This window comes from Opisthocomus hoazin, chromosome 1 (assembly GCF_030867145.1).
Source record: "Opisthocomus hoazin isolate bOpiHoa1 chromosome 1, bOpiHoa1.hap1, whole genome shotgun sequence".
Taxonomy (NCBI): Eukaryota; Metazoa; Chordata; class Aves; order Opisthocomiformes; family Opisthocomidae; genus Opisthocomus; species Opisthocomus hoazin.
In genome coordinates this window covers 8,781,280-8,808,370 of record NC_134414.1, presented here as the reverse complement: position 1 = coordinate 8,808,370, position 27,091 = coordinate 8,781,280, and the positions used below count along the sequence as shown (strand labels likewise).

Genomic DNA, 27,091 nt, shown 5'->3' with positions numbered 1-27,091 from the left:
TCCTCTAGACAATAAAAAGGCTGAAAGAAAAGGCAAAATGATGGGAATTCACATCTTGTTTCCTAAGAGTTACATTTAATTACAATAATAACCAAGAGGTACTTCAGAACAAACCCTTTCCATGGGTTTACCGGATGCTCACTGAAACATAGACTCTTCTTGTTCTGACAGGAGGAGCTAAATCTCCCAGTCAAAAGCATTTTTTTTCTTGTCCTTAATTACATTCCTAACATAGCGAAAGAGAAAGCACTGTTTGCATATTTAGGCCACTTCTCCGGGAACAATATTGTTTCACAAAACATTATATTGCTTTTTCCCGCCCTGCTTTCAAAAATTTCACATGGCAGGCCAGTTGCCATTTGGGCAATATTCTAACACAGAAACCAGCTGTCCATAAATACTATTTACGTTTTTTATTTTTTGTGCAAATTCTCTCCTTCTGTATTTCATGCCTCCATTAAAAGCTCTTCTGTTGTACTAGGCAGTTCTTTTGTCTGTTTGATGGTACTCCTACCCCATTAATTACGGTGTGTGATTAGCCATGCTGAAAATATGTAGTAGTATTCTTTGTAACTAACTATGTAGTGGGGGTAAAAATGGAGAAAATTTCTTGGTGTGAGTTACAGACAAATTCTGACAAACAATGACACTCATCCACAACCATCTTCTAAGCAGATACAGCTCAGAGTAGGTTTGGAAATGAAAACATAATGGATAGTAGGAGTAAACGAAACAGCAACATAAAAACCTTCTCAGGCTCATGTCTTTAAATTTATTGTCTCTGATCTTGATTCGAATAAGCCTTCACTAGTAACAATCAAATTTTAGGTCTTAGGTTGGTAAGTAACCAGAAAAAAAGTATTATATACATGAATTTGTTATGTTTATCTGTCTGTTTTTGTGATGTGATCAGCTTGTTTGAAGCAAAGAATTTGTAAAAAGCTTGAAAACCTACAGTTTAAGTAGATATTTATTTGACATTCTTATCCCATAGAGCCTCTTACTAGAAATACAATCTAATTCATTAGCGTTCTGAACCACAGAAGCATAAAATGATGTTGGAATAAAATCCCATAGTACTTACCATTGTTTGTGAATGACTAATGCTCTTAGGGATATTTCCCGTCATTATCTGCTTGTGAAGGAGACTGAGTGGGATTTCTTCAGATAGTGTTAAGCCTCTATACACAGAGTACAGACCTGATGCAGTGAGTGGTATTAAAGGAAAACAGAGCTGAGATTACATTGTGTGGATTGCTACTTTTTACTCTTGTCACTATTTAAAGTCTCATGATGGTTTTAATGACAGTTGCTTAACCCCCTGCATACAGAACATTTCATCTTCTCATGTAACAGCCTTTATACTCTGAAATAATGGATTTGAAGAAGACAATTTGACCATTGGGTTTACAAATAATTGGCATTTTGGTCTGATAACATTTAGAATCTTCACTTTCCTCAGTAATTTTGTTTCAATTAATTTCAATATTTCAGTGCAGCCTAAAGCTATGTTGAGTTTAGCTGTGACTTCCTCTCTGACACACCAATTTTGGTTGAACTGATGAGTTTTTGAATAGAAGAGCTTCTGAGAAAACAGAGAAGCAGCTTGATTCTCTCTGGGGTGTCTGTGCACTACTAATGCAGTAATGCTCACCAACTTCTTGGAATCTTATTTTTATTATTATTATAACTAAACTTCCAATAAAGAGAATTACCAAACTCTCAACACTGTTGTGGAGTGTTGGATGGTGCCTGTAGAGAGGGAATAAGACGTTAGACCCAGTAGCTTTCCGTAAGTCCTATGAGCCAGGTATGTTTCACTTTGTTACTATGAACATTTATAATTTTTAGGTTAGAATTTAATTATGACCAAATATGCCAAATTTCAGAAGAGATTTAAACTTTTAGACTTCATGTTTTTTGATCACTGAATACAGTATGATATTCCTTAAAATATCCTGACTCCTCACTTATGGCAAAATTCTATCTATAGTAAAAATATTTTTTTCCTAAAAAAGCTGTGGTTTAAACATTGTTTACTGTTCTTAGAGTCAGTATTTGGGTCTTCAATTGTTAAAGTGAGTGGGAATTTTTTATAAACTTTTGTATCAGTTTAGTGACTTTCATTCTTTATCCTCTGAATTGATGTACTTTTTTGTAATTTATTTCAGAGTTTAAAACCAAATAATGTGTTGAAATCTTTCTACTGAGATAGTATGTTTTCAATTAATTTTCAAATGCTTAAATTAAAATTTAAGTCATAAGTTACACCTTTGCCCTTTTTTTTAAGGCTAATAGTTCATATTGGCTAAACTATGTTTATATATATATATAAACCCCAATATCTATCCATATATAAATGATTGCATATATATAAAATATAAATATAGATTAATTCATATTTACATACATATATATCTGTATGTATATGTATTTCTCTGTTTCTTTTTCTGATGTCTTTCTGGTATAAATCTGTGCCATCACAGAGGACTCGGGATGTTGCAGTGATGTGCTGGAGGACACTCCACTGACCTGAGGCATCTGATTCACTGGCACCCACTTCTGATTCCTACCTTGCTGTATAAAGCAACTGAGACAAATCTCTTGCTTTCTCTTTCCCCAGTCTCCAACTGCTGTTAAGAAAAGTGGCGTTAAAATATTACTGACAGATTGGTAAGTCTTTCTGATTTGAAACTTGCTATGTTTGAACATGTATTTTTCTTGGATTGTTCTTTTAATACCATCAAAATGTTCAATTTAATTCAAGAATTAATTCAATTCATTGTAATACCAGCCTAATATTTAATCATGGTTTCAAAGGCAAATCTTTGCCCTTGCAAATGGGTGTCCACACCAGAGGAAAATGGTTTAGCTTTAACCTTTTTCCTCACAACATACTTCAATTTTAGGTCAATTAAACATGTCTCTGAACATGCTGGAAATGAAGCTGCGTAACTTCTCTCAGTGCTGCAGTTCATCCGTCATTCCTAAAACTCATACTCTGCACTGACAGAAATATATGTGGTGTCAGTGTTATGGTACATACACAGAATTCCAAATCTGATGTTTTTCAGAGATGTGGTTGAGGTGTCAGGGTGTTTTTCAGGACCATCCAAGTCAAAGAAAACCGTTCTGTACAGTTCAGTGGTAGCTGGATCATTCTGTTTTAAATTTGACATAAAATATGCTGAGTGTTATTGTATCTATTTGTTATACTGAAACTATTCCTATTATCTCCAATAGAAATTTTCTACTGGAGTTAACACTAACTGATTTAGCCACTTATCACCATGTTGTTTTTACTGTGTTTTGTTGTACATTGACACAATGCAAAATAAAATATAGACCATCTAATCATTATCTTATTGTTCAATAAAAATTATTTTTAAAAAGCCTAGCAAATGAAACAACTAACAATAGATGAGAAACTGCACAGGTATTCATCAAGTTGTGTCTGCAATTTGATATATAGTATTGCATGTTACTGTTCCAGGGTACAAAAATAGTTATTTTAAGCTGCTCGTGCACCTGTAACTTGAGGTATCTGTTATCACAAGATGTTAATTCAAAAGAGTTTAACAAGATATATAGAGACCATGAAATAAGCTTGCCCATGGATTCTTGAAATAACATTTGCATACAATAGCATTTCACTGTGAAAAATGTAATCTGTAGTAAGTGAAAGTCAGAGAAATAAAAGAGGTGCAACATGCTATTTAGAAAACATAGATCTACTTCTATCAAATTGTCTCAATTACAGAGCATTTTTGTTTGAAATTTCTATGGTTTTATTAATCTTTTTAGAGTTCTTTTACTAGTGAAACAACAGATGAAGCCAGTTAACCAAATCGAAGGAATAAAATTATACGCATGTTAAAAAATGAACTGACGTGAAAAAGGAAAGTAACACAAGGCGCTCTATTACAACACATACATGAAATGTCATCAGTAAGATGCTGTTTTTTAACCTTTCTTTCTATTACATTCAAAATCTGTACAAAATAAGATTGCAGTCTTAAGCTCATATTGAGACGATAGTGTGTTTATATCAAATCCTTGAATGATAACAAGAATGGGTCCTGACCATGAATTTTCAAACACAGTGTTCTTTCTGTTCTCCTAAAAGGGAATCATTGTGATTGAACTGTATCACATAGCTGAACTGAATAGTTTCTTTTCTCGCATTGTGTACAGAGCTAGAGCTGGCAAATATTTTCCCTTGTGGCCATTCCAGGTTAGCAGAATCCTTTTTTATATGCTGAGGAGGCAGCTGTAGGAAATGTCACAGTTCATTTTGGGGAAATCATACCACTGACCAGAAATCAAATCAAGCAGTGAATAATATAGTGTTATTGGCTTTGTCTCTGCCTCTCCAGCCTGCACAGTGTCTGCCTCCACTTTCTAGGCAGGCACTTGGTCCCAGTGCAGCTGCGGTACCTTTATGCAAGGAAGCTATTCCCCTGGAAAACAGCTTACAAAAGACTTTAGAAAGGAATAGAAAATGTTTCCAAAACCAGAATAAGAAAGTGCCTTTGAAAAAGTGATATTTATATAAGCACAGTAAGCTATCTAGTAGAACAGTGTCTAGGACCTGATTAGGGAGGTGTCCAAAGCTATATGCCTCAGATCATCTCGCTTAACCTTGATTACATCCAGCATAATTTAGAGAAATCTGTGGCAGTGCATCATCCTAATCTAGAACTTCTACACAAGAACTTGTGGTCAAACTGGATTTTATGACTCATCTGTGTTACTAAGCTAGAAAGAGCCTAGACTGTGGCATATGCTTTGTTGCGCGTTGTGAGCTCCCAACAAATGTCCATCATGAGCTGAAGAATGGCACAAACCACAGGCTGCTCTCAGTTGGAAGCATGGTAGAAATCATTCTACTTTATTAAAGAAAAGAATTCACCTGCATGGAGAAGCGTGCTGTGCATCTTGCCCTCCGTAGTGGTGAATGGCACTTGACGCATTGCATTTACTGGTGGGGATGTACCCATAGGTATGGACTTAGACAAAGGGTCAGGTCCAGGTTCTAGCCCTTCCTGTGTCTCACATTTTTATTATAGCTGTACTCAAGTAGTTTTAACAGCATAATTCTGTTAAAGAATGTTGCAGTGCTCCTACCAGTAATTTTTTGTGTAACTAGGTAACAATTTCAGCTTTTATCCTGTTAGTATTTTCAGAGTTGCTTTATGCTTGTTCTGCTCATTTCAGTTTTTTAACTAGAAAAAGGCTATTCCATTTGATAAGTTAAACCTTGATTCATCTCATGGAAACCCTAAAGAGCAAGATTTTTTCTTAGCTATTGGGGTTATAGAAGCACCTCCGGAGGGCAATTAATTGCACCTCTGATGTGAATTGCTTACTGGAGTTGTGCCTTCCTCCCCACTGATTCTGCAGATAAATAGGACAATTCTGACTACTTCATTGTATTAGAACTGCTCAGAACCGTGATTTGCTGCTTTTAATCATGTTGATATATTCATACATTTCAGTTTCTCTTAGTTTCTATTTGAACATTAGTGGCTTTGTACCTCTTCTTCTAGGCATTTGTAAGTTTGTGTCAGAACAGAATCTTGCACTGTCACTCAAAATACATTGACTTTCAAGAATTATATTTGTTTGATCATTTTCTGCAAAGGGTTAGTTATCGTGCTCTCTTCAGATGGCTTAACCTCTGCAAAGCAAAGTTTAACATCATACTATAGCAATGCACCATATGTAAGCTGAGAAGAGAAAAATTAAAGTTTTTGATACATCACTGATTGCATTTTGGCTGAAAATATTAGAAAATACTTGCATAAAAATAGAATGCTAAGATCTGAAAATTTCTGCTGTGAGACTTAGGACTTTTCTAGCCTTCTGTGATATTTTTCACAAACAGAGGGAATTACTTTTGTGATTAGGATGAGTTCTAGCTTTCTAGTATTAACCTCAGACCATCTAAGTCCAGTTTTCTCTTTATTTTTAACTTATTTTCATCCTATGCATTTAACCACTAAAATATATTCTACATCTCCATCTATTACTAACATTTGCCAATCATTTGTTAAGCTTTTATCCCTTCAGTAAAAGCTTTTAAGAGTTTAATTGGTAACAGTTCAAAGCAATAAAATTTTAGGGTAGATAGTTCCTGGATGAGTGAATAGAAACTCAGGCTCCTGATTTCAAAAATCTAAGTGGGCAGGGACTTCTGGAGATCATATATTCCAAAGTTCTTCTCAGCTCAGGACCAATTTCAAAGGTAGATCTGCTTGCTCAAAGTCTTGCCTAGGTGAGTTTTGCATATCTTCAGGGATGGAGATCTCAGATCTGACCTGGGCAAACTTTTCCAGTGTTTCATCACTCTCATTGTGAACAACTTTTTCCTCACGGCTACTTGAAATTTCTCTTGCTTTGTCTTGTTAGCATTGCCTCTTGCCCTTTCACTATGCATCTCTATGTGGAATCTGATGACACCTTCACCATAAACACAGTGAATTCTACTCCCAATCTCTGCAACCTAGATATCACAATAATTATCACAACCAGGTCTGGAATGCTTTTGCCAGAAAAAAAAAAAAAAAAAGTTATTTCTTAAAAAAAGATATCTATGTAGAGGTTTTATTTATAAATGGAATGAGGTGATTTTCTGATACATATGCAAGCATCTGTGAACAGGATTCATAGGTGATCCAAACCAGATTAAGGATGATGATGAGACATATTAGTTTAACCTGCTACAAAAGCAACACTAAAGACGGATCAAGTCAATGTTATGATACACAACTTTCCGATAATCTGGATGAATTTACAGAGCATTTGCCTACCCTAAACAGCACATTCAAGAAGGCAAATAACACAATAAATCAATGGCAGATCAGCAGAGACAAGTTTAGTGCAAGGTGCATTTGTAAATCTATTTTAGCACTGGAAATAACAGATTCTATATCCTGCAGGTTCTTTGTCACATCCATAACCACTAGTGAAAAGAAGAAGAGTTGCTGATGGTATCTGATCTAAAAAGTTCAACATGCAGCTGATAAGTGCTGAAGCTTACCAATGAAAAGCAATGGCAAACAAGTCTGTTGATCAATATATAAAATAGAGTTTACAGTGAAAAGTGGAATAATGTACTTTGGAAAAGAGACAATACCAACTTTATCTGGTGTACTTATTTGCACTGATTTTGAAGAAGTGAGGATAGCTGACGTGTAGGTGCAAACCTGATTTGGAGAATATGATGGTTTACTAAAACTTCACAGTCATTTTTGAGACAGAGCTCTCAGAGGCACTGGCTCTGCCACAGCTTGCCAGGACTGGAGTCATCATAAAGAGTCCAAGAGTGGTACTTTTCACCTCAGTTTTAACAAGGTGGATAATGAGTATGCTTTTTGAGGTAAATGCTCCTGAACTCTAAATCATGCTTTCTCTGCCTTTGTAGAAGTTGTCAAATAACCAATATTTTCTGCCTCTCTAGCTAACCTGAAAAATCCTGTCTGAGATGATTTTTAAAAACAGGTCTGGTCTTCTTTAATATTGTGAAATCAGAAAATGTATCTGGCTGGATATCAGTCTGAATGAGTGAGATTTGTTCAGAATCCATTGAAGTTTGAAAGAAGCTGGGTGCCCAGTGTGTTTTATAAATACCTTGTTTCTTTTCTGTAAATAACTTTAAATGTAAGTAAATAATATTTCTAGATTTATAAGTGAGAATCTAGTGCAATAACATTCTTTGAAAAAACTAAGTAAACTATACTGTTTACTATGTATGTATTTAATTTGAGATGGGAATTTAACATTATACTGGGAAGACAATACAAAGAACACTTAAAATCAAGCTTTAGTTCTGTATTCAGAACTCAGAATGTACACTGCAATCCGGAAAAATTATACAGCTTTTGTCTAATGTATCATGGACTTGATCACTGTATCCGAATTGCCAAGATAAGACACAAACCTCTGCAAGAAATAAGCTCTTAATACTTGGAAATCCTGGTTGTTGCTTGGGGTGTTTTTTAGGGGAGAGTGCTCTTTGTTCGTTGGGGTGTTTTTCTTTTTTTGCACCTTAGCAGGTTGTTGTCTAGGAAACTATAAATCAGGAGCATATAATATTGTATTACAAAAGTCCTACCTGAATTTAGGGTCCCAATATCTCATTAAGTAGTTCATTCTCCAGAGGAGAGGACCAGTGGGAACATGAAGAGAAAATGACTTTCCTGAGATTATTAGGACAGAGACTAGAAGAAAACACTAAAATTCCCAAATCTTAGTCCCATCTACTGCTGTCTCATGCTGCTTCACTTTCAGTTGTGTGACCAGGACTTTTCAAGACTTATGACTCTTCTTTGTTGGGGAAGAATTTGTAAAACAGGCATCAGAGCTAGAAACAGCTACAAACTGAAAAATAAACCATTTAGTAGGACTCATTAGGACTCTGGAAGTCCAGCAGGAGGTAGATTTCCACACAACAAGGTTTTAAATAAAATGTAAAATCATCTGAGTCTTTTGTCATCACTGCAAGCCACCATTATTCATACATTGTTAATGAGTATAATTTATCATAAGGCAAAATGACGCAGCATGAAGGATTCTCGCCCAAGGCACCAACAATCCTTGTGATGTTCGTGTAACAAGGTAATTGTGGTGCAGCTCATACATTGTCTGTGAAGACAAATCCTAATCTGATATGATTGTCCTGTGTTATGAAAGAACAAGGCTAAGTTGAAATGATAGACCCAAAAGACTTTTGGATTACAAGATTTGTGTGTTTTTTTCCTGGTGTTCTTTCCCTAACTTCTTTCATAAATGTTTAAAAGAGCAACAAGTTATTGAAAAATATGATCCCACTAATAATTTATATAAGTTATATTTTATCTTGTGCTTAAAATTGGTAGGTACATAGTGTTACAGCTCTAATATGGAAATAAATCTGGGAAAGAGAATTTTTTTTCACTGTCCTATTTTTAAGTCTTCCCTTGTAGTCATTCTCCACCCTGTGAGATTTGAACTAGAACAGTTCTGTGAGTAGCATCAGTGCTTTAAAAGTAACCTAGAAATCCTGGTCCATAGGTAGCCATGCACAAAAGGAGTTACAAAGTCCAGAATGAGCACTCCTCACAGTCTAGCTTGACCCTCACCCCTCATAAACTATAGAAAACACACTAGTAGCTGGAGAAAAACATGACATACTCTAATCCGTTCTTAGGGACTCCAGACAGTAGTAACCACACTATGTCAATTTGCCTGGGAACATCCCACCTAATTTTAGGCACTGCTTTGAGCTCACTCAAATTAAGACTGTAGTGACTGTTTTACAGGCATTGGAGAAGGATAGTTCAGCTCATATTAGATCTCAGTCCTCTTGTGGAACAAGATCTTTCCGAGGATCACAGGATAGCTCAGACTGGAAGGGAGCTCAGGGGTTTTCTAGCCCAATCTCTTCTTCAAAGCATGGTCAACCCTGAACTCAAACCAGGTTTCTCAGGAAGAGACATGAAAGCCTCCAATGAGGGAGACAGGAACAAAAACCTTGCTGAAGACAAGCTGAGTAACAGCCACTGCTTTCTTCTCATCCAGAGATCCAGCCACTATTTTTTCATAGAAGGCAATCAGTTGGGTCAACTGTGAGTTATCCTTGGCAAACCTTTACTGACTGCTCCTGATCACCTCCTCCTTCATGTATGCCATAATGTGTTCCAGAAGGATTCACCTCCATGGTTTTCCCAGGGACTGGGGTGAGGCTGACCAGCTGGTGGTTCCCTGCATTGTCTTTTTAACTTTTCTTGAGGCTGGGTGCAACATTTGCCTTGATTTCTTTGTAGAAAGAAATAGGATGGTGAGATTTCTCTCTCAAGTTAGCTTGGTTAAATATTAAGTATTTTAATTCTCTCACTCCTCAAAATTTTACTATTATATCCAAAATTTTAATTTTCCAGGTTCCACTTTCAGGCGTGGTTTTGCTAGGCACTTGTTGAGCAGAACTTCCCCAGAATAAGTATCACTATTTACGTACTTCAAACAAGTGATCAGATCACCTTTCAACCTTCTCTTTAACAAGCTGAATAAGCTATGTAGGACCTTGAAAGAAAAGGCAAGAAGCTTGAACCGGATGTTTAAACAGCTGTCTTGATCTTCTTTAGCCATGTCTTAATCTTAATTCCAATGACTTTCAATATGTATTATTTTTAAAATTACTAAAATTTATTCTTTAGTTATGCTGATTTTGCTTTGATGGCATGAAACACATCCAAGATTACCATGTCTATTAATTGGTTTTAATCAAGAATTTCTACAGACACTAGACAGATAATAATAAAACCGCATCAATTTAACTGTCAAATACTGCATTTCAAGTGAAGATACATTTTCCCTCTGGTTTTGTATTATTAATACCATATATTTGCATCAAATCCGTAAGAATCCCAACGGAGATCAGAGGCCTAAAACATATAGATATAATAATGAGTTCCTACTAACAAAGACCTAGTTTAAACAGAAAAATCGGACTAACATTGGAAGAAACTGAAAACACCCTACAGAGAGAATAGATAGTATGACTAAGATCATGTCGGTATTATATTGAAATCCTCTTACTAGTGTCTTCATCCAAAACCAATATGTCCCTTTCACCAAAATTACATAGTTAGAAATTTAATAAATAACCTCATTGTGCATTCAGAGGTGCTGTAATGCAAAGAAAAAAAAAACAGTCTGATCTCATCCTGTGTGTTTGTAACACTTTGAACAGACTTACAATGAAATTAGAAAAGCTGCCTACTTACAGGTAAGGGACTGATCACTGGAATTAGAACACAAAAATCTCTTTACTGGTCATTTGAAGGACTCTTTAGTCAAACTAATGACCTAAAGGATCCGAAGTAGAGGAAAATAGAATGCAGGATTTTTATCAGAGGTAAAAGACAGCACTTTAGTGAGTAACAGTTACTGACTGGTAACAGAGGACTGAAGTATCATGTTGTATTGTTATGTGATGAAAGGATTAATAGTAATAATTACAATATCACAATGCAGTAAGACAAGCATAAGCTATAAATTTCAAGCATATTAAGTTCCAATGAGTTGGGAATGCAGACAAACGTATTCAACAGGCGATAGTGAAATGCAGTATCTCAGTATACAGGACTTGAGGGCAGAACACGCACAGACAGAAATGCTTGCTTGTAAGAAAAGAGTGACTGGGACGACTGTGATATTCACCTTTTGATAAATCTGTATAAACTGTTCATTTGTTAAAGAGAATAGAGGAACAACTATATTATTAAAAAATTCTTGTGGGATACTTTTAACACTCTGTGTGATAACTGGCTAATATTCAGTACGTTAACTAATACAGTCAAGTATCTTAAATGATTCTCCATAACCCTGGGAAGGGAAAATCAGCATGTGGTTTCTCTTAGAATCTTATGGAAACTTTGGAGGAAACTCACCTCACTAGGAGATTAAATGCCAGAGGGTAGTGTTCAACGGCTCGAAGTCCAAATGAACACCAGTCAGAAGTGGCGTCCCTCAGGGGTTTGTACTGGGATCGGTGCTATTTAACATTTTCATCAATGACGTAGACAGCGGGATTGAGAGAACCCTTAGCAAGTTTGCAGATGACACCAAGCTGAGTGGTACAGCTGACACACCAGAAGGATGGGATGACATCCAGCGGGACAAGGACAAGCTCAAAAAATGGGCCTGTGAGAACCTCAAGAGGTTCAACAGGGCCAAGTGCAAGGTCCTGCATCTGGGTCGGGGCAGTCCTACTATCGTTACAGGCTGGGGGATGAGGGAATTGAGAACAGTCCTGCCAAGAAGGACTTGGAGGTACTGGTGGATGAAAAGCTTGACATGAGCCACCAATGTGTACTCGCAGCCCAGAAGGCCAAATATATCCTGGGCTGCATCCAAAGCAGTGAGGCCAGCAGTTTGAGGGAGGTGATTCTGCTGCTCTGCTCCTATCTGGTGAGAACCCCCCAGGAGTCCTGCATTCAGCTCTGGAGCCCTCAGCACAAGAAAGACATGGACCTGTTGGAGCAGGGCTAGAGGAGGGTCACAAAGATGATCCGAGGGTTAGAGCACCTCTGCTGTGAGGAAAGGCTGAGAGAATTTGGGTTATTCAGCCTGGAGAAGTGAAGGCTGCGGGGAGACCTTACAGGCCTTACAGAGGAAAAAAAGATTATAATGAGTAGTCAACATGGATTCACCAACGGGAAATCATGCCTGACCAATCTGATAGCTTTCTACGATGGTATGACTGGCTGGGTAGATGAGGGGAGACCAGTGGAGGCTGTCTACCTCGACTTCAGCAAGGCTTTTGATGCTATCTCCCATAACATCCTCCTAGGGAAGCTCAGGAAGTGTGGGCTGGATAAGTGGTCGGTGAGGTGGATTGAGAAATGGCTGAATGGCAGAACTCAGGGTTGTCATCAGCAGCGCTGAGTCTAGTTGGAAGCCTGTAACTAGTGATGTCCCCCAGGGGTCAGTACTGGGCCTAGTCTTGTTTAACTTCTTCATCAACGACCTGGATGAAGAGTTAGAGTGCACCCTCAACAAGTTTGCTGATGACACCAAACTGGGAGGAGTGGTGGATACACCGGAAGGCTGTGCTGACATTCAGCATGACCTGAACAGGCTGGAGTGTTGGGCAGTCATGAACCTGATGAAGTTCAACAGGAACAAGTGCAGGGTCCTGCACCTGGGGAGGAACAACCTCATGCACCAGTACAGGCTTGGGGCGCACCTGTTGGGGAGCAGCTCTGTGGAGAGGGACTTGGGAGTCCTGGTGGACGACAGGTTGGCCAGCAGTGTGTCTTGGTTGCCAAGAAGGCCAATGGGATCCTGGGATGCATTAAGAGGAGTGTGGCCAGCAGGTCGAGGGAGGTTCTCCTCCCCCTTTCCTCTGCCCTGGTGAGGCCCCGTGTGGAGTACTGTGTCCAGTTCTGGGCTCCCCACTTCAAGAAAGATGAGGAGCTACTGGAGAGAGTCCAGCGGAGGACTACGAGGATGATGAGGGGACTGGAGCATTTGTCCTATGAGGAAAGGCTGAGGGAGCTGGGACTGTTTAGCCTAGAGAAGAGAAGGCTGCCAGGAGACCTTATAAAAGCCTATAAATATCTTCAGGGTGGGTGTCAGGAGGATGTGAACAGACTCTTTTCAGTAGTGCCCAGTGACAGGACAAGGGGCAATGGGCACAAACTGAAGCACAGGAAATTCCGTCTGAACATGAGGAAGAACTTCTTCCCTCTGAGGGTGACGGAGCACTGGAACAGGCTGCCCAGGGAAGTTGTGGATTGTCCTTCTCTGGAGATATTCAAGACCCGCCTGGACAAGGTCCTGTGCAGCCTGCTGTAGGAGATCCTGTTGTGGCAGGGGCGTTGGACTAGATGACCCACAGAGGTCCCTTCCAACCCGTAAGAAAAAAAAAAAGTACCTGAAGGGGGCCTATAGGAAAGATGGAGAAAATCTTTTCAGCAGGGCTTTTTGCGATAGGACAAGGAGGAATGGCTTTAAACTGAAGGAGGGTAGATTTAGACTAGACATAAGGAAAAAATCAGTACGCTTCCCCCTCAACCACTTCATCTATATAAGAAAGTAACAAGATATTTTTGGAAATGCCAGGTGGAAATCCAGTTCCCACTGCTGCTGACCACAGAGGTTGACTGTCATGGCACTCAGACCTCATTCTGAACAGTTCCAGTGACTGCAAGTAATAGAAGGCCTGGTTGCAGACATTTTATATATGTACTGCTGTCTACTTAGAATGAAACGCACAAGTAGATTTGCATCTCCTGTTAAGCTTCCATTGCACAAGCTGAGTGGTGATGAACCACTGCAAAAGGCTGCTGGGAAAGACTAACCATGATGCTCATGCCGTGACAGTATCTGCTGATATCTGAGTTGATAGCAGTAAAAACTTCGGCCAAAATTATTATATTGCTATAGGAAGACAGAAAACCAACAGAAACCTAAGAAACTTTGATGGGGAGACCTTTAAGACCAAGACTGTTTTATAGCATATCATTTCAAGAGAACAGTATTGTGAAATGCTAAATGCAGAGCAGCCTGTGACAATATGTCATGGCGTATCTTGTGTGTCAATTGTTTTCTCCTTTGGGAAGTAGAGCGAAAAAGGAAGTATTTTGTGTGCCATCTGTTTAGCGTGATCCTACACTTGTTGCATATATCAACCATATGACCAGTCCGTGTATGTTCCAGAAGAGATCACCCTTTTCCAATGCTTGTTTGATTGTGCTTTAAAAAGAAGTCTCCACAGCCTTCCTCTAACAAAGAAGTTTCTTAAAATAAATTGCATACTTTTAAATTTTATGCCCATCTACTATGGCCTCTGAATTCATGTCTCTCAACATGTATCAGTAAGGTAATCTTCTTCCACTGGAATGTGTTTCACCTTGCTAAACTAACAACTGCAAATATGACTAATCACTTTTCCCTCAGAGTCATTTATTATCAAGGCCTTGTGTAGTTACTACACAGAGCATCCTTCTAGGTTGGTGTGATAAAGTGAAGTCTTATACAAATTGGTTTCTTGCTTGGCTAGTGCCTACTGCCATTACCTGTGTGAAATTGCGTGGCTGACTCGCAGACTGTAATATTTTGAGAAACTGTCCTCATATCTCAAAAAGCCACCACCAATACAACCCACAAAAAATCAAAATCAAAAAAAACACCCAAACCTTGATCAACCTAAAGTTTCTGTACTATCAGCTAGTCCCAAAACAACTTCCCTATCCACTGCATTTTATAATTACAAAGGTTAAGATGCTGTAACCAAAAAAACAAAGGTGCAATTTAGTCATTGTAAAAGTTAATTGTTTTAGGAGTGCTGCCTAAAAATATCTTCTGACACAGAATACTTTAATTTGGGAAACATGTCTGTCAGAGGAAAATATTCTTCTTTACGGGAAAGCAAGTAGATGAAATTACACTTCTATCTCTAAGACATCACAATAGACAAGAAATACGCATGCCTGCAAAAGCAGTCTATCTTAACCAAGTTCATCAAATTCTTCCCAACTTCTTAGATGCTCTCTTTGAATCTGACAGAAGTGAAGTGTCCACTGTGATAAGGCAAATCTTGAGACTCAGTTCAGTAAGCATCTATGTTTCTCTGTATATTTTTTTCTTGCATTATCTTTTTATTTTTGAGCCATTATCTTCCCAAATACAATTTTTGTTCAAAATACTTTTCTCATTCATAAAAATAAAATCTATATTTTATTCAAATGTGCTGAATGAGACTTCTATAGAACCTATTGGCAGTAGTGCACCAAGTTGGACTGTGGCAAACTGGGAAAGTGAAAACTTATTAAAGTTTCTTCTAAAGGGACTCTCCAGGGACAGTTTACTGTAAATGTTTGAACTGTTTCCTCAGGATATCTGCTCTCTGGAAGTTCAAGTCTTTGTCTTTGTGGCAGTACCAAAAAAAACCACAGCTACCAATGCCTGTGGCCTTCATTCCAAAGTAAATCAGTTTTTGATTGAGTGGAATGAGAGTAAAACCAATATTTGGGGAAAACCGCAAAAAATATTAAAACTGTGTCTCTAAAAAACAATAACCACTGAATCACATAATGGTAGGGGTTGGAAGGGACCTCTGGGATTGTTCAGTCCAACCACCCTGCCAAAGCAGGGTCACCTAGAGCAGGCTGAATAGGACCTTGTCCAGGTGGGTTTTGAATGTCTCCAGAGAAGGAGATGCCACAACCTGTCTGGGCAGCCTGTTCCAGTGCTCTGTCACTCTCAAAGTAAAGAATTTCTTCCTCATGTTCAAATGGAACTTCCTATGCTTCAGTTTGTGCCTGTTGCCCCTTGTCCTGTCACTGGGCACCACTGAAAAGACTCTGGCCCCATCCTTAAGATATTCATAGGCATTTATAAGGTCCCATCTCAGCCTTCTCTTCTCTAGGCTAAACAGTCCTAGCTGAGCTAGGCTAAACAGTCCTAGCAGAGCTAGCTCCCTCAGCCTTTCCTCATAGGAGAGATGCTCCAGTGCCCTCATCGTCTTTGTAGCCCTCTGTTGCACTCTTACCAGTAGTTCCAAACATTACAAATAATATTTGTATTCCCAACCCAAGAGGTTTTTACAAAAACAAATAGTTTTCCATATAGTAGTAACAAAGAGAAGTATGCATGTCATTAATGATGTTAAAATAAAGGTATATAGAAAATTTGTTATCATAACATGTATTTAATAACCTGATTTCATATCTTAATTTGAAAAGAGAATGTTATATATTATGGTGGATTCGGAGACATGGTGAATTAAAGGCACTTTAAGTAAATAATAGGAGCTGTCTTTTGGGTGTCAGTGGTGTAGATATAGGATTATGTTAAATTAGCACAAAAGAGATGTCAGTCTGTACAGAGCAGTGGTACCTATAACAGTTAACCAATGTAACAATGTGAAATAGGTACACTCTAAAAGCATTTGTAGTGAAAGTGAGAAATACAAAAAAATTTTGCTCAGCGTGAAATAAGGAAAGATAAAAAAATCTCACTGATTTCAGATCTCACTAGATGTTTAAAGTAAATGAGGTTTCCTCTCAACATGGATTTAAATTTTGTCCCAAGAATCTACACCAAACACGTGGAAGAATACAGGCTTCCAGGACCCAGGATGAACTTGAGTACGTTGGTTAGTGTTGCTTTGCACTGCAAAATCAATCTTTCTCCTGGGCTTTTGGTGTGTATTTTCTTGTAAAAGGGATCTTTCCAGTTAGAAAACTCTAACTATAAATAAATCACAGTCCCTTTAAATGTTTTCTGCGTGAATAGCTTTGCAGTTCGTTTACCATCCCTGCTTTTATAGCCTAGCTACTTCTGTATTTCTACAAAAAGTGATAGGGGAAGTCCAAAAAGAATGAATTTTCACTGATTTTTATAACCCCTTAAGATAGTCGTTGAAATACAATTATGTCATTAATGAAAAAAACCCACAGCAAACCCAAATCAAAATCCAAGTAGACAATTGCCTCCATCTCCTTACACTGTCTAGACTTACTAGTAATTTAAGTCATCTTAAGAACACAGTAACTTCTGGAGAGGCCCAGGTATATGAAAATTTGTTATTTGCTACCAAATAAGTGCTGAAATGTATGGTTAATTTCTTGACTATTACACGAAGCATCAGTGATTCTCTTCAATATGTTGGCTTATCTAGAACAATTCAACATACTTCAGTTTAACAATACCAACAAGCAGTTATATCATCACGAAGCCAAGATGATTTCTCAAGTCCCAGCACTGTAATGCTGTGAAGAGTTGGTCTTGCCTTCTAAATGACCTGCCTGTAGGCTCTGAGACAGAATCACAGAATCACAGAATCACAGAATCACAGAATCACAGAATCACAGAATCACAGAATCACAGAATGGTAGGGGTTGGAAGGGACCTCTGTGGGTCATCTAGTCCAACACTCCTGCCGAAGCAGGGTCACCTACAGCAGGCTGCAGAGGATCTTGTCCAGGTGGGTCTTGAATATCTCCAGAGAAGGACAATCCACAACCTCCCTGGGCAGCGTGTTCCAGTGCTCAGTCACTCTCAGAGGGAAGAAGTTCTTCCTCATGTTCAGACAGAAATTCCTGTGCCTCAGTTTGTGCCCATTGCCCCTTGTCTTGTCGCTGGGCACTACTGAAAAGAGTTTGGCCCCATCGTCCTGACACCCACCCTTCAGATATTTGTAAGTATATATTAGGTCCCCTCGCAGCCTTCTCTTCTTCAGGCTGAACAAGTCCAGCTCCCTCAGCCTCTCGTCGTAGGAGAGATGTTCCAGTCCCCTCACCATTTATGTAGCCCTCCGCTGGACTCTCTCCAGTAGCTCCTCATCTTTCTTGAAGTGGGGAGCCCAGAACTGGACAGAGTACTCCAGATGAGGCCTCACCAGGGCAGTGTAGAGGGGAAGGAGAACCTCCCTCGACCTGCTGGCCACACTCCTCCTAATGCACCCCAGAATGCCATTGGCCTTCTTAGCAGCCAGGACACACTGCTGGCTCATGGTTAACCTGTCATCCACCAGGACACCCAGGTCCCTCTCCACAGAGCTGCTCTCCAGCAGGTTCACCCCAAGCCTGTACTGTTGCCTGGGGTTGTTCCTCCCCAGGTGCAGGACGCTGCATTTGCCTTTGTTGAACCTCATCAGGTTCCTCTCTGCCCAACTCTCCAGTCTATCCAGGTCATGCTGAATGGCAGCACAGCCTTCTGGTGTATCTACCACATCTCCCAGTTTGGTGTCATCAGCAAACTTGCTGAGGGTACACTCTAACTCTTCATCCAGGTCGTTGATGAAGAAGTTGAACAAGGCTGGGCCCAGTACTGACCCCTGGGGGACACCACTAGTTACCAGCCTCCAACTAGACTCAGCGCCGCTGATGACAACCCTCTGAGTTCTGCCATTCAGCCATTTCTCAATCCTCTTCACCGACCACTTATCCAGCCCATACTTCCTGAGCTTCCCTAGGAGGATATTATGGTAGACTGTGTCAAAAGCCTTGCTGAAGTCAAGGTAGAGAACATCCACAGCTCTCCTTTCGTCTACCCAGCCAGTCATGTCATGGTAGAAAGCTATCAGATTGGTCAGGCATGATTTCCCCTTGGTGCACCCATGCTGACTACTCCTGATAACCTTCTTTTCCTCCACTCTTTTGTTGATGACCTCCAGGATACGCTGCTCCATCATGTTTCCCGGGATGGAGGTGAGGCTGACCGGCCTGTATTTCCCTGAATCCTCCTTCTTGCCGTTTTTGAAGATTGGCTTTGGCTTTTCTCCAGTCCTTGGGCACCTCTCCTGTCCTCCAGGACCTCTCAAAGATCATGGAGAGTTGCTCAGCAATGACATCTGCCAGCTCCCTCAGCACTTGTGGGTGCATTCCATCAGGGCCCATGGATTTGTGAACGTCCAGATCGCTTAAGCGATCCCTTGCAGTTAGGTGCCCCTAGAGCTCTTTCTTCTCCACTCTGAACAAGCCCACCTCCTATGACATCTCTACACACAGCAAGTGGTCCAGCCCCAATCCTCTTGGTGGCCCTTGAATGAACTCATTCTGATTTATGTCTTCCCTATGCTGGGGTGCCCAAAAGTCGATGCAGTGGCTACATGTGGTGTCACAAGTGCTGATTATAGAGGAGTAATTCTTTCCCTGGATCTTCCGTACCTGCGTCTGCTCTTAGAGCCCAAGATGCTGCTGCTTCTCTTTTCTGCTTGGGCACATTGCTTGCTCATGCCCCTTAACTTTTCTGCTGAACTGGAACAGTCAGTCTCCAACACATAACTTTTGGGAGTGGGGAGTGTTAGACTCTCCCACACACAGGACCTTGAATTTGTCCAGGCAAACCGTTTAATATATGGGAGTGGCTGAAGCTCCTCTGTAAATAGTAAAGCTTTTCTGTTATTAACTTGAAGTTGTGTTATCCCCTTAGTTAAATATGTTAAAGCACATCATACAGTGTGAGTATTTCTCATTGTTTCCTGTTATCATTGGTGAGTTGTTTAAGTGGAAGACTTAAGAATAAAGAACATTTAGTGGCAGAAAAGAATGAAAACAGTATAGGAGAAGCTGAGAAACAATATAGTAGTGTCTTGAGAGAAGATTCTTGGAGTGTCAGTCTTCTGGAAATCAGCACACCAATATAGGAAGATTACCACCATTTTGATAATTTCGTTGTTGAAAGATTTCCCAGGATCTTTATAGATATTTCCTGTTTTGGTCCTTGGCAAAGGAAAACTTTGCAGCCTCCTAGCAGCCTGGAAGATTTTTATTTAATAGAAGTTCTTGTTTTTTAAGACGTATTCCAATGATGCCCTATTATCATGCAATAATACATAAATTTTATCAATGACTTGGGTGAGCTGTGTTAGAAAATTGCTCATACTGCTTTAAATACCACAGGTCCCATTAAAATGGCTCTCAGAGGTGGTCAGGCATGCCATCACTGTCTACCCTGTCTGGAATATGGAAGCAAACAAGCTAATCAAGCCTAAAAACTGAGCATGGCAAAAATCAAGAAAGTAACTAGAATACTCTGAATTTCCTTTTCATAGCAGTACAGGCATATTTTTATATATTCAGGGAAGGGAAAAGACCCCTGCACATATAATCAATATTAGATATCGCCGATGCTACTGATTATTCCCATGGTTTGATAAAGTCCATGAGTCATCTGTCATGGTTTAAGCCCGCAACTGGCAACTAAGCACTAGACAGCCACTCGCTCACCCCTCCCTTCCTCTCAGTGAGACAGGGAGGAGAAATGAACAAAAGGCAAAACTTTTGGACTGAGATAAAAAGAGTTTAATAAGACGATAAAGGAAATACTACTACTGCTACTACTGAATATGCAAAACGCGCTATACATAATACAATTTTCTCACCTCCTGATGACCAAGTCACAGCCAGTCCCTGAGCAGCAATCATGGAACCTGGAACTCATGGATTTTGCAAATTTAGTGAAATTCACAAATAAGACTGAGCTCCTGGAAAAGTTCAAACTTCTGATAAAAGAGTATTCAGACTCGCAGAATACGAGAAGAGAAAAAAAAACCAGGATTCTTTCCCTCCCACCAACCTCCATTTATAAATGCCTGTAGTATGGAATGTTTCCACTGGCCAGTTCGGGCTAGCTCTCTGACTTATCCCCCTTCCCAGCTTCTGCATGCTTGATCATTAGCTGAACATGGGAAACTGGAAAATGTCTTTGATTTCTTAGTAAAAACTAAAAACATCAGTGTTGTCAACATTCTTCTCATACTAAATCCAAAACACAGCAGTTACTGGGTGGAGAATTAACTCTAGTCCAGCCAAAACCAGGACATCATCATTATTGACTTTCTCCAAGCACACATCGAAATAAAGCAGGCTTTCTGTAACACAGAAATCTCACATGAAAGTTCAAATACAGTTGATGCAGGCAGAACTTTAAGTAAAAGTTAGAAAATGTTTAAAAAATTATCTTCTCCCAAAGCTTTCAGAAACCAGGCTATTGTGATTTGTTTTAGTCAGTCTGTATTCCAGGTTTTTTTTCCTTAGTGTCCTAATAGGAATTCCTTTTAATTCCATTTTTCAGCATGTGCACAAACCCCACAGAGCATGCCACCTGATCAGGTTTGTTAGACAGTTTATATGAAGAATCAATGGAAGGAAAAAAACTGAGCTGGACAACAACATGCCAGCTAATTCAGAGAGTGGCTAGTTCATCTTCATTTGATGCATTTGTTTAAATTCATCACTTCGCTACATATTTTTTCTCTCATATTAGACAAATGACTTAATTTTCTTCTGCTCCAGTTCTCCATCTGTAAAGTATAGTAATGTTTCTCTCTCAAAAGTGTCTTGTGCAGCTTAAAAAAAAAATATATATATATATATATAACAAGAGATTTTCAGATACTGCAGCTATGGATAACAGGCATGAATGTGATGGAAACTCTACTTCAGCTTAAGTGTTTAAGTGTCTGCCTGTTTTCCTGTGGTTTCCTAGGGAGATGTGGTTTCCTTTGATATGAGTATATAGCCTCTGATAATACTCACAAGATTTAGGAGCATTCAGTTCGGGAAGTATACAATGACAGACAAAAGAAATGCTGCAGCTACCTCCCCTTGAAAACTTCTTTTTACATAACTGTAGTTTGCTTTTGCTTTGCTTATAATAGATCATCACAAACTATTTCCTGGTCTTTTGAAAAGATGAAAAAGATATTCCTTTGGAGTTTACTGTATTCAGGAACCTAATTTGCTGCCAAATAATCTATTCTGTGTATGGACTTCCACTAGGAGATCTTTATTCAGCTGATGATTGCTGCCAGTATCTTGTCTTCATTTTCAATGATGAAAAGGCCTGAAGTTATTCTAAATGCTTTGCTGTTGCCAAGGTGATAAAGCACCAGCTAGGAGATTAATGATGTTCTCTCTTGATGCCTGTGTGTGAGAGAGGGTGTGAGTGTGTGTGCTCACCCACATGGGCTTTTTAGTCAACAGGCTTCACACATACTCTGTTTTATGGCATAAAATCTTATCCTATCATGATGTCTCAAAATTTTAGGTAGATTTTGTCAGATTAGCCTCAGCCTTAAAGCAGCTTTGCTGCCCTGGTGAACGCTCCTGAGTCGTGGCACAAAACTGTAGAGAACTTCTCACATTAATACCCAAATTTGCAAGAGTAAATACATTTTTAAAACATATGCTACAGTGTTCATGCACTAGTCTGCCCTACCTACATAACACGCACCTACTTTGATTGTAAGCAAGCGAGTAAACATAAACCAGCTCCAGAGTTAAAGAGGACAGCACTTGCATGAAGACAAACAAGGTAACTTGCATTTTATGAATGTTTACAGTTTTGTTCTTAGGATCTTACTAATTCAGTGCCACAAGATGTCAGTGCAGTTTAAGCAAAAAAAGAGCACTCTCCGAATATGAAAAGCATTGAAAATTGGCAAAGGAAAAGAAAAAGAACATTCACTGTTCATTATAAGACCTGTTATCAGAGAAATATCTGTACAAACTGTACATGGTCTTTTTATTTTTATTTTTTCTTTTTGACTTCTGGATCACGCTCTGTATAATTACATTTATAATGAAAATAAATATAAAAACTCCAGATAGGAGCTGGTTTATATCTATGTCTGCATTTCACTTTTCTTCTAATTCAGCAGCTAGTGAAAAATCTGAATCCAAATACTTTTTATTGCTCAGCAGAGCAGTGTTTTCTTTTCAGCATATTGCTGAATTTTAATGAAATTTTCCCAAGCTATGTTTTGCTTTGACTTTGCAAGAGAAAGGAGGAAGAGAAAAAAAATACAAAACCAGACTACTTGTAGTAATGACAACCACCTCCCTTGTAACAGGAGCTAATACTTTTCTATTATAATGGCCGCATATAATGGGTAGTTAATCATCAAGAAAATTCATTAGCTGAATGTCACCAGGAACCTATGTACTGCAGCAAATGAACACTGGACAATGGTTTGAGCTTTAATTCAGCGGTGCGTTCCCCTCATAAGGCTGCTTTCCTCTTTAAGAAATTGGGCACAAAGTTAATGGTATGATAAACGGGTGTTGGGACTTAGTAGGCTACCTAGATTACATACAGTGCCAGTGAATACCACACTTCTGATGTTGTTTCATATATTTTGAATAATGTGTGCTGTTACACTAGTGCTTCCCTCACACAGAGCTGAGACAGGAGCAAACTCCCACCATACAAGCAACATTTGCCTGATTTAATCTTTTGGGCTACATGTTTTGCTGATGGAAGTGAGCCCTTTTGTGTAATGCACAAAGCAATGCTGTGGTTCACAAGGCTTGGCCTGTGACGATGTGAGCGTTAGAAGTGCTTAAAACACACTTGTTTGTACCACTCTCTTAGAGAGTTTGGGAACTTTATAAAAAGCCTTTTTCTTTTTCAGATTGAAAGCACACCTGTATGTTTCAAAGCCAGCTTATGGACAGCACACATGGTCTGGCACAGCTCTGAACTATGAACACAAATGTCTGCCTGAAATAATAATAAATTTAAGAGCAGAGATGGTGTGTGTGACATAGTAGCATTTACCCATTGCATCAGTACAGGCTTGGGGCGGACCTGCAGGAGAGCAGCTCTGTGGACAGGGACCTGGGAGTGCTGGTAGATGACAGATTGACCATGAGCCAGCAGTGTGCCCTGGCTGCCAAGAAGGCAAATAGTGTCCTTGGGTGCATTAAGAAGAGTGTGGCCAGCAGGTCGAGGGAGGTTCTCCTCCCCCTCTATTCCACCCTAGTGAGGCCTAATCTGGAGTACTGTGTCCAGTTCTGGGCTCCCCACTTCAAGAAAGATGAGGAGCTACTGAAGAGAGTCCAGCGGAGGGCTACATAAGTGGTGAGCGGACTGGAACATCTCTCCTACGAGGAGAGGCTGAGGGAGCTGGGCTTGTTCAGCCTGAAGAAGAGAAGGCTGCGAGGGCACCTAATTATACTTCCAAATATCTGAAGGGTGGGTGTCAGGAGGATGGGGCCAAACTCTTTTCAGTGGTGCCCAGCAACAGGACAAGGGGCAACGGGCAGAAACTGATGAGGAACAACTTCTTCCCTCTGAGGGTGACAGAGCACTGGAACAGGCTGCCCAGGGTGGTTGTAGAGTCTCCTTCTCTGGAGATATTCAAGACCCGCCTGGACGCGGTCCTGTGCAGCCTGCTGTAGGTGGCCCTGCTTCGGCAGGAGGGTTGAACTAGATGACCCACAGACGTCCCTTCCAACACCTACCATTCTGTGATTCTGTGATTTGGATGTGCATGTTGGAAGCTGAATGAGGACCCGCAGGAAAAGGGTTGATTGAAGGTGCTTTTGACTGCCTACGGCCCATTTCTATACAGACTATCTGCTCGGGTTTATAAGGGGTATTCTTGAGTATTCAGGCAGCCGCAGTGTTAACCCTCCACCCACAACCAGTTTGCTGAAGGCTGAACCCCCCAACATCCCTCTGAGCTACCACTGCCAGCTATTTTCCTGGGGACAGGAGCACCACGAAACACCTTCCAACCAGAGCAGTGAGCACCAAACACCAAATCCCATCATCCCCTTAACTGGGACCCATCCCAAGAAAAGGGTGTTACCATGCCCTTGGAAAGTCACAGCTCAGGTTGTGCTCAACACCCTGCTTCCTCCCCCCCCCCCCCGCCCCCACACTATTGTTTTTGCAGAAAACTAAACACAGCATGAGCGATGTATCTATAGCGCAAGAACTGAGTTCTTGCTCTATATCTCATGCAGCATCAGCCAAGCCTCACAAAACAGCGACAGCTGGTCCCAAAATACTACCAAAAATTTCTTTCCTTCTCTCTTCTTTTACATTTTTTTCCCAGATAATAAATGAAGAAGTAATTTGTTTACAAGCCACTTTCTCTTTTTCTCTGCTGGGTGCTTCAGATGTCAGCATGATAGAAGAGCGAGGGATTTGCGGTACATCTTTGTGCCTTGGCCAAGGATCTGCTGCACAATCCATTATCGCAGGGGACATTTGCACGAAAACAGGGCATCCAACCGTTGCTTTCATCGGTTCAAATCTGTCCATGTAGGGAAATAGCCACAGTCTCAGCAGTAATAACCTCTTGTATTGTAACCTGTGCCTTTCCCCATCTGCAAACTAGGTGGGTGTTTTTTCGGGGAAGGTTATTTTTGGCTAGAAATAATTATCACAATGCTTTTAGAGGCAGAGGCAATTTTTGCTTCAGTGTAACTCACTAAAATTAAATCTATATGGAAAGTACAGAACTGATCTGGACTAGCAACATCAAGGCAGAAACCGCCTTGTCTTTGTATATTACTAAATTTTTAATTGGTATAGCTAGAGGTAACTGGTCAACTAATTTGACATAAACAAAAAAAAATTGTACAGTGCTTCATTAAACTTCTCTGTTTTATTCACTTCCATCTCTGATGACTCCTGTTATTTATTCTACAGACAAGATTAAATTCTTGTCTCTGGTTAGTAATCATATGCAGCAATTTGGAATATTCATTTTTCTATGCCTGGAGCGGTAATTAATTGTGCCCAGATGCATAGGAATGGACCTTCTTTTAAAGGCTTGAGCCATAATAACAAAAATCCTGACACAAAATCAGACTCCTCTTTGTAGAGAAGACAGGAAAAAAAAAGCATTTATAAACGAATAATGTTCCATCCACACTCCCTATATGAACAATAGCTTAGGAAGGATCTATCCTGTTTATATTTGGATATAGCCAGCAGGAGCGGGGAAGCGATCATGCCCCTGCAGTCAGCACTGGTGAAGCCACATCTCGAGTACTGTGTTCCGTTTTGGGCCCCTCACTACAAGAAGGCATTGAGGTGCTGGACCATGTCCAGAGAAGGGCAACAAAGCTGGAGAAGGGCCTAGAGCACAAGTCTTATGAGGAGCAGCTGAGGGAACTGGGGCTGTTTAGTCTGGAGAAGAGAAGGATGAGGGGGGACCTTATTGCGCTCTGCAGCTACCTGAAAGGAGGTTGTAGTGAGGCAGGTGTTGGTCTCTTCTCCCAGGTAACTTGCAAGAAGATGAGAGAAAATGGGCTCAAATTGCATATGGGGAGGTTTAGTTTGGATATTAGGAAAAAATTCTTTGTTGAAAGAGTAGTCAGGCATTGAAACAGGCTGCCCAGGGAAGCAGTTGAGTCACCGTCCCTGGAGGTGTTTAAAAAATGTGTAGATGTGGCACTTCAGGACATGGCTTAGCAGGTGCGGTGGTGTTGGATTGGCGGCTGGACTTGATAATCTTAGAGGTCTTTTCCAACCTTAATTATTCTATGATTTTATGATTCTATGGAGTGCAAATTCTTTTGATTTCAGCAGCCAGCAATAAATATACAGATATTTGAATTCCATTTTTGCAGTCCAGGATTTCTGACGCCTTCCTTTTGCTTTAATCCTGTTGTCAAGTAATTAACTTCTAAAATACATCAGGAAAATACCGTGAGAGCAAGCCAAACTAGTAGAGTAGTGAATTCCTCAGAAGACTCTTCCATCCCAATATTATATAAAGATGTGTAAAATTATGGCAGTTATTGAAATAAGTTTCTATGGGTAGCCTCAAAAGTTATAAATCAGACTATTTACTTTAAACCCGGGAAAACCTTCTAAATTTTCTGATTTTGTCACATTTCTTAAATCAAAGTGAAGGAATACAGTTAATTTCTAATTTAAAATAAATTTATTATTATAAAATGAAGAGGTTGCCAGAAAGCATGAGTCTGAGAACTGTGTCTGAGAGTAGAAGTCTTTATTTCTCTTCATGAAGCAAGATTTCTGCATTATTTATAGGAAAGCAGGCAAAAGACAATTTTCCAGATGGCTCTCTTTAACAAATAATTTTTCTAGTTACAATATATATCAGGCCATTTCTCTTTATATCCAAGTGATTTCTTATAATTTATGTAGCATGGAGCTTTGTTGTAGAAGGTCACTGGTGAAATTTAGATGCAATATACTCTTCGTTGGAAGCGCCTTGGACAGCTCTCAATGTTTTATTGGTTTGGTGGTTTATTTTCTTTAAACCGAGTGCTATTGTAATTCATCTTTTTCAAAAATTACTATAAGTTATTTGCATTGCTCTCGAAAT

General features: G+C 39.7%; 1 long non-coding RNA gene across 1 annotated transcript in view; it reads left to right on the top strand.

Annotated features, from left to right (window-relative positions):
- The window catches only part of LOC142361669 (uncharacterized), a 621,016-nt gene that overhangs the window by 239,995 nt on the left and 353,930 nt on the right, over nt 1-27,091 (top strand). Inside the window, exon 2 of the long non-coding RNA XR_012764312.1 lies at nt 2,624-2,673. This is a non-coding gene — a long non-coding RNA (uncharacterized LOC142361669). The remainder of the gene's footprint in view (nt 1-2,623; nt 2,674-27,091) is intronic.